Source organism: Metopolophium dirhodum, chromosome 1 (genome assembly GCF_019925205.1).
Source record: "Metopolophium dirhodum isolate CAU chromosome 1, ASM1992520v1, whole genome shotgun sequence".
Taxonomy (NCBI): domain Eukaryota; kingdom Metazoa; phylum Arthropoda; class Insecta; order Hemiptera; family Aphididae; genus Metopolophium; species Metopolophium dirhodum.
In genome coordinates, this window is record NC_083560.1 from 113,399,464 (window position 1) to 113,406,986 (window position 7,523).

Here is a 7,523-nt window from a genome sequence, read left to right on the forward strand (position 1 = left end):
ACCATCGGTCGCAACTGATAAGGTATTACACATAGGAATTTCTTTTTCTTTAAAAAACTCTTCCGATGTGTGATATATTGATTCTTCTTTAGTGTCAGTCATCAAATTTTTAGCAAATAATAATTCTTGGCAAATCTTTTCTTCTTTAACGAATCGTACGTAAGCTTATAATAAGGCTTCGTTACCTGGTAAAGTTGATACATCAAGCTGCATAGAAAATTTGGTGGCTTTTAAAAACTCGCATAATAATTCTTCGACAGATTGTGCCATTTCATCAATTCTCATTTACACTGTATTATAGCTCAGAGGAATTTTTTTAGTAATGTCAAAAGCTGGTTAAGCTGTACTGTGTTTATTACCTCGTTTACAGCTGGTAAAATAGGTTAAGGTGGGTTCACACCTCGTCGTGTCGTGTAGTGTCGTGTCATCTCGTACTATACCGTGTCGTGTGTTTTCCTGTATACATGACGTAACCAATATGTTTATTTATCAATTTGATATTCCGCGGGCTTTTTTAATTTACTATGCAGATTGCAGAATATTGAAACTGAATACTGATATTTACGATAAAAATAACGATACAACCAGAGAATCAGTTACTACACTTATATTACTTTTTTGTTATAATTTCATTAAACTTTTTTATATATTGTACTAGTCTATAACTAACAATATGGAACAACAGTTGTACAATAGAGCAGTTTATGAGTACAACTGTGAAGTGCAAAGGAGAAAAGTTTGTGTGATTTCATGTTTATTGTTTTCTCTCAAAGATGTTTTTTCAAATGTTAATAGAAGGTTATTATTTATTTACTCAAGTCTAATAATATATTTATTGTACTGCACTACTGTGTTATAATTATTATAAAAAGATATTAATGCTAGATTAGATACAAGTATTAAAGGGTTTTTATTTATTGTAGTTAAATGATTTAAAATATTTATAATGTGATTATATTTATCTGATAATTAATAAATAGTAGGTATACAATTATATTATATATGGATGTAGTTGCGGATAATGTATGTAAATGTCGGCCAAATGGCCTAGTTATCTATATAGATTTCTAGCATGTGTAATGTGTGAATTGTTTATAATCTAGATGGCGGATACGTCCATTACTTTGTAAACGTTTAGTCCATAGTCATTATGCTACAATGTTAAGTGAACATTAACTTTCAAATTCAGACCTCTTTTTTAATTTTACAAGAATGTCATCATCAACTTTTGAAGAACTTTTAATGCTGATAGGCCCTAGTCTTGAACGGAAGGTTACTAGAATTGATGTACTAAATGTAGGAGAAATTTTAGCAATGATACTGAGGTTAGTATTACACAAATATAATTTAATAAAACATTGACATGCAAGTATTTATTTATTTTACTAAAAAAAGATATCTAGCTACAGGGTAAGGCATGACGAGCATTATGTACGATTTTCGAGTGGGGAAATCAACAGTCTCTAAAATTATATTGGATTGTTGTAACGTTTTATAGGATATATTGAAAGATGATGTAAGTGAAACATATTGTTAGTAGTATAGGTTTTAGTATTCAAATTTATTTACATAACGCTTAAACTTTCTCTACGTATAATCATTGTTTATCACTTAAAAAATACTAGAAGATTTTGGAGGTATCAAAACAACTATCTTGAAAAGCAAATTTATATTGACGCATATGTTTCCATGTATTGTTCACTCCTAATGATGATGGGTGGATTAAAATTGTTGATGAGTTTGAAAGTAAATGGTAAATGCGTCATTGTGTATGAGCTCTTGATGGGAAACATGTTGTCCACCAAGTATGAAATTCATTAATATAAATACAAAAGTATCTTCAATTTGTTTATATTCAGTGGTTCAGTAAACTATAACTATAAAGGGAGTCACAAGCACAATTCTTACGGCAATGTTTGATGCCAACTACAATTTTACATGTGTAAATATAGGAATGCCTGGCAGGTGTAGCGATGGAGGCGTTTTTAAAGCCTGCGAAATGGGAAAAAAAATTATTAACAATGATCTATTATTTCCAAAACCTTCAGCAATAAGCACCAACTCTGGATACTTTCCTTTTTATATTGTAGCTGATGAAGCATTCCCACTACTTCCCTCATTAATGAGACCTTACCTAGGGCGAGGAACATCAAAACTACCCCTGAAATTGGCAATTTTTAATTATAGGTAAAAGACCTATTTTACTTTCTCAACACCTATTCTTACTATAGATTTTCATATTTTAGATTTAGCTGCGCAAGGCGTTGTATTGAAAACTATTTTGGTATTCTTGTAGCAAGATGGAGATTTTTTAGTTGTCAGCATTGCTAAATTGTGAAGCAATGTAAATGGTATAATTAAAGCTACTGTGGTTCTTCTCATCTTTATAAAAATGAAAGAAACTGCAATAGGTAATATAATATTTTATATTTAAAGCTATAGAATTTAAAATATAATACAAGATTGTCCATAAGTTTTGCTCACAATAATTATAAAAGAAACCAAGCGTAAGTCAATTAAAATGTCATTATTTTTTGTAAAATTATGTATTACAGGTTTACAAAATTATGTTACAACTGCAATTAATGGAGAGTGTCAAACCCGAAATCAAAGAATGTCAGACACATATAGTTGTTTTATGTTTACATCCAGTCGGTCAAATGTCGTCCAATCATTATGATATCATTGCTAAAAAACATACGCATTAAATTAACTGACTATTTTGCAGGAGAAGGTTCTGTGCCCTTTCAATATTTCAATATTTAATTTGCTAATATTAATAAATTTTGTATGTATTTATATAATTAATTTAATTAATTGTTCCATTAAGAATCTTTCAAAACTCTACCTTTCCTTGATGGGTCTTAAGTAAGCTAATAGACCTAAACAAAATCTCACCAACTATATGAAATTATTATACGGTGGGCCGGTTTCATAAATGGATTATTAATTGTTCAGCCCGGGACTGTTTGAAGAGCCAGTCCAACCATATATAATCTGCAGACTGCGTGCCTAATGTTAATTTGAATTTAAGCGCCTATATAAAAATGCTTTGCATAATATACAGGAGCATTTAAGTATAGTAATCCTAAATCATTTTAGGAATTTGTTTGGATTTTACCATATAACCGACAATACTTTTTTATGCGCTTCATATCCCTGTAGTAAACCGCCGTTTCAACAGAAAAACGGCGTTCCAAAGTCCAGGCGGCTAGATCAACATCACGCCACCTGAAGAATAGGCCACTAATGCCGATACCTCATTGGATGATGCCGATCAACTACGCATCACGCCATTCCTATGACGTCAATAACTCTTCCTTCTCTCCTGGCATGTCTCATAGAAAGGGGCCCTGTTCCACAAAGTCTTTAGAAGTAGTTATCCCAGCTTTCAGTACTTGTGGGTCGCGGACTAGTATCAGCCGCATCGCTGCCCACGCTAAAAGTACTTAATTCCCAGTCATAGTGCATAACATAATTACTCTCCGGTAGTATTAACATTCTACCGACAAATTTCTAAGTAATAAATTAAATATATAAAATTACGTAATAAACAAGTGTTTCATAAAATTATATCCAAAACTCATCTACCGTCTTCCGATCCAGAGTACCGACGTGTGCGTGCCTTCGTCGTAAAAGAAGTGTGCAGTAACCAATCGGGTGAGAGCGACGGGTTACTACATCCCCCATATGAATATTATATTATTATAATATATCATTCATTAGATAACTTAATATTAATCCTAAACAATAACAATAAAAAAAACATACCTTTATGTGTATCAATTAGTAGAATTATTAGTTAATAATAGCAGTTGTATATTATATAACATAACAAAATGAAATCTTAATAAAACAAAACGTAACTTTACACAGTTTAAAAATAAATATCACTTTTAATTAAACATAATATTATTCATTAATGTTGATGACATTTTCAAGTATAATAAATTATTTATTAGAGAACAAGTCCTAATATTAATCTCAAGCAATAACAATAAAAAAAAAACATATCTTTATGTGTAGCAAAAGTAGAATTATTAGTTAATAATAACAGTTATATAATATAAAACATAACAACATTAAACTTCATAAAACATAATTAACTTAAATTTTTCTTCTTCACTTATTGGGGATTGTTGGACTATATTTTCTTTGGGAGGAATCGGTCTGCTTTGTTTTAGTTCCTCTATTAACGAGCCTATATGAGTTTCTACTAGAGATCCTGTTCAAATACAATTTTGGATAATTAGTATAATACTAGTAACAATTATTTTCTTACTTTTAGAGGGTTTTGGAAAGCATTCGAGCATTCATCTAATTCAGACCCAATGCTGTCTATGGAACTATAATACATTTTTTTTATATTATAATTAATAAAATGGACGTGCTTTGTATTGAATTAACATTTACCGTTTTTGAACAGTTAAAACATCATCCAGAAATTTAAAATTTTTTAAATGAACCCATTATTTTTTCTTCCCCCCTTCACAACCACTTACAGTATTTTTTCCCTTGTGTATTTTTCACGGATATATTTCCAACTTTTTTTCAAATGTAAGTATAGAAAACTTCCCTGCACAAAAAACAGAAAAAGCTAATAAATAAACATACATTTAACACGTTCACTGTCCATTTGTTAAATTAAATCAAAACTGATCAGTCCTTTGACCCATATGTGGGTCACGTCAAACCTATTTCATCAGTCCATGACCCATATGTGGTTCATTTCATACATTTATTTCCCTGTAGATTTATTTGAATGGACTACACGCTATGAAATTCATAATAACACAGTTGGACTGGGGAGATAATAAGCTTTCTAATGATATATAGTTTTAATATGTTTGTAATTGTTATAAGCCAATAAAAATACATGCATAATATGTATAAATTATTTATTGTATTTCATTGTATTTTATTCGTAAAACTAATAGCTTATGTTGTAGCAAATTAAACAATAAGCATGACCACATACTTTACAATGTGTGTTAACTTTTTTTGCTTTTTTTTCCAGCTTCTTCTGCACTCAACTGTCCATCTTCACGGAGACTTGAATAGCACCCATGACATATTTTTCTTTGTATTTTTCCATTTTGTCTATCAAACTGTTAAAGAAAATGCATTGAAATATTTTTTTGAATGTTCACAGATTCTGATTTGTCTGTATCCCCTGTACACAAAATACTTCTAGACAGTGATTCAGTAAATGAAAGTAAAGTTAGTTTTTTGTTTACTTGTTTGTTGAAAATAATCATACTATTTACTACTGTTATCCCTAATGAATCCTTGTTTTAAATTATATTTTTAGTAGGTAAACATAACTCTAATATAACTTAACCTTCAAACTGCACTAATATATCGGGAAGCCGTAAATACACGGAAAATAATCAAACGGACCATCAATTTGCGGAATTCTTGTGTCAAGTTACGGACCGTCAGATTACGGAAATAAAAATAGTGCTAACCGTCAGATTACGGACCGTCAAATACCGGAATTAAAAAATTTACGGACCGTAATATGACGGAAAACCTTAATATCACGGACCGTAATATGACGGAAAGTAAATACGTGGACAGTAATATGACGGACCGTCACATTACGGAAATTGAAAAAGCTAGTCACCTTGTTTTTGTTTTCGGCAAACTTTGTGTCCTCACAACGGGATGGGGTCAGTTGGGTACCCAGATAAGAATTTGGACCCCGTGATAAGAAATTATAGCTGATAATCTAATCAAGAGCTCCAATTCTAGCTTCAAATAAAAATACTATGTTCTTTTAATAAATTTGTTATTATAAGTTAATTGTAATTAGTAAAAAATTATACTTCACATATAATTATTATGAGAAAAATTGTAAAATTAATAAACTAGCGTACACCACCTATTACATTGTTTTTATAATATGATTTAGAAAATTAAAAAGTAATGTTATTTTTATTAATATTAAACCCTAAAGGTCTACAGATTGGCAAATTTAATTTAAAGCATATCATTTTAAGAAATTTATATTGAACGTTTTCTACATTAGTAATTTGAGTGGTAAAACTTAGTGACCAGACCACTGACCGAAACTAAAGATTTTACCAAGAAATTTTTTTTATATATTTAACCCTTTCAGCCCACATTTTGATCGGAAATAGATCGAATTTTAGTAAAAAGCTTTTTTCCTTAGAAATCTATCAAGATTAACTGTATGCCACATAGTTTTTGGTTATTAATTTTTATTGGAAAGAAAATTGTGTTTTTTTAATTGTTTTAAAAATATTTTAATATTTTGGTTTAATATTTTTAAAATTATTGTATTTCTGTTAATAAACCTATCGTTTTGAAGTATTTATTTACAATCTAATTAATGTGTAAAGAAAAAGACATATTGTGATCAAATAAAATACCTACATTTTTATTAAAAGTAGTTCTTGCTAATTTAAATTTTTTCGAAATTGTAATATATCCGAAAAACTTAAAAACTTAAATTTTGGTCGTATCGTCTTTAAACCTTTGAAGGTCGAAGCAGTATCGTCCCTACACCAGTTTCCAGTTTTTAAAAGTTTTAAACTTAAATATTAAGGGCGTAAATGTTGAGTTCAAAACTTGAATTTTTCAAAAATAAAATTGGGCAATTTTGTTTTGTCGATTTCTCAAACTTAAAATCGAGACGCGACTTTTTTGAGAACAGAAATTTGATCTAGATGTGTCACTGCATTGAACATCGAATATTTCAAGCCGATAAGACCAATATTAAAGGAGTTAGTATTTCAAAATTTACGTCCAGCTGTTCCAATTTTTTATTGTTAACTCAAACATAAATATTAAAGTGACCTATTATTATATAGGTTTTAATATTTTATTCTTATATTTTATATACCTATCGATTTACATGAGCTACACACCTCTTAAATATGAAAAAAAGTTCAAAATAATTATTACTCAAAAGTTTAAACAGACGTATATACCATAATAAATCGGATGGTTATACGGAAAATCACATAGCCACATAGGTAATGCGTTTTTTAACTTTTTGCTACTACGATTATGGGCGAAATAATGGTCTACGTACTTCGACCATAGACACCTTTTTGAATTCTCGTACGCCAAAAGAATAGAATCTCGTATTTAGTAGTGATCAAACAAAAACCCAAAATTCAAAATCCACGTAATTACGTAATTTTCGAAGTACAAAAAACACACAAAAAATCATAACTCCCGAACCAAAAGTCCGATAACCTCAATATCGGTACCTATCGATATAGAGGACCCCCACCCCCTCCGACTCCAGGAGTACGTTATAGAAGGGCCAAGCCTAAACCGAAACGTTTGGTAACTTAAAAGAATAATATTATCTTATGTGAACGTCATCTACAACTTATAAATGATTTATTGAACTTTAAAAACTATTAGGTATCTACATATTTAAATACGTTTGTTCAAATTTGATAATCAGCGTCAAAGAACATTCTATGCCGGTAGTTTTCCTAGAAGTAGTTACCTATTCATATAATCACATCAATAATAAATCTATT

At 29.9% G+C, this 7,523-nt stretch overlaps 1 pseudogene; it reads left to right on the forward strand.

The window, feature by feature from the left end:
- The first annotated feature begins 1,417 nt into the window (after positions 1-1,417).
- On the forward strand, positions 1,418-2,708 carry LOC132951426 (uncharacterized; annotated as a pseudogene).
- Positions 2,709-7,523: the final 4,815 nt, after the last annotated feature.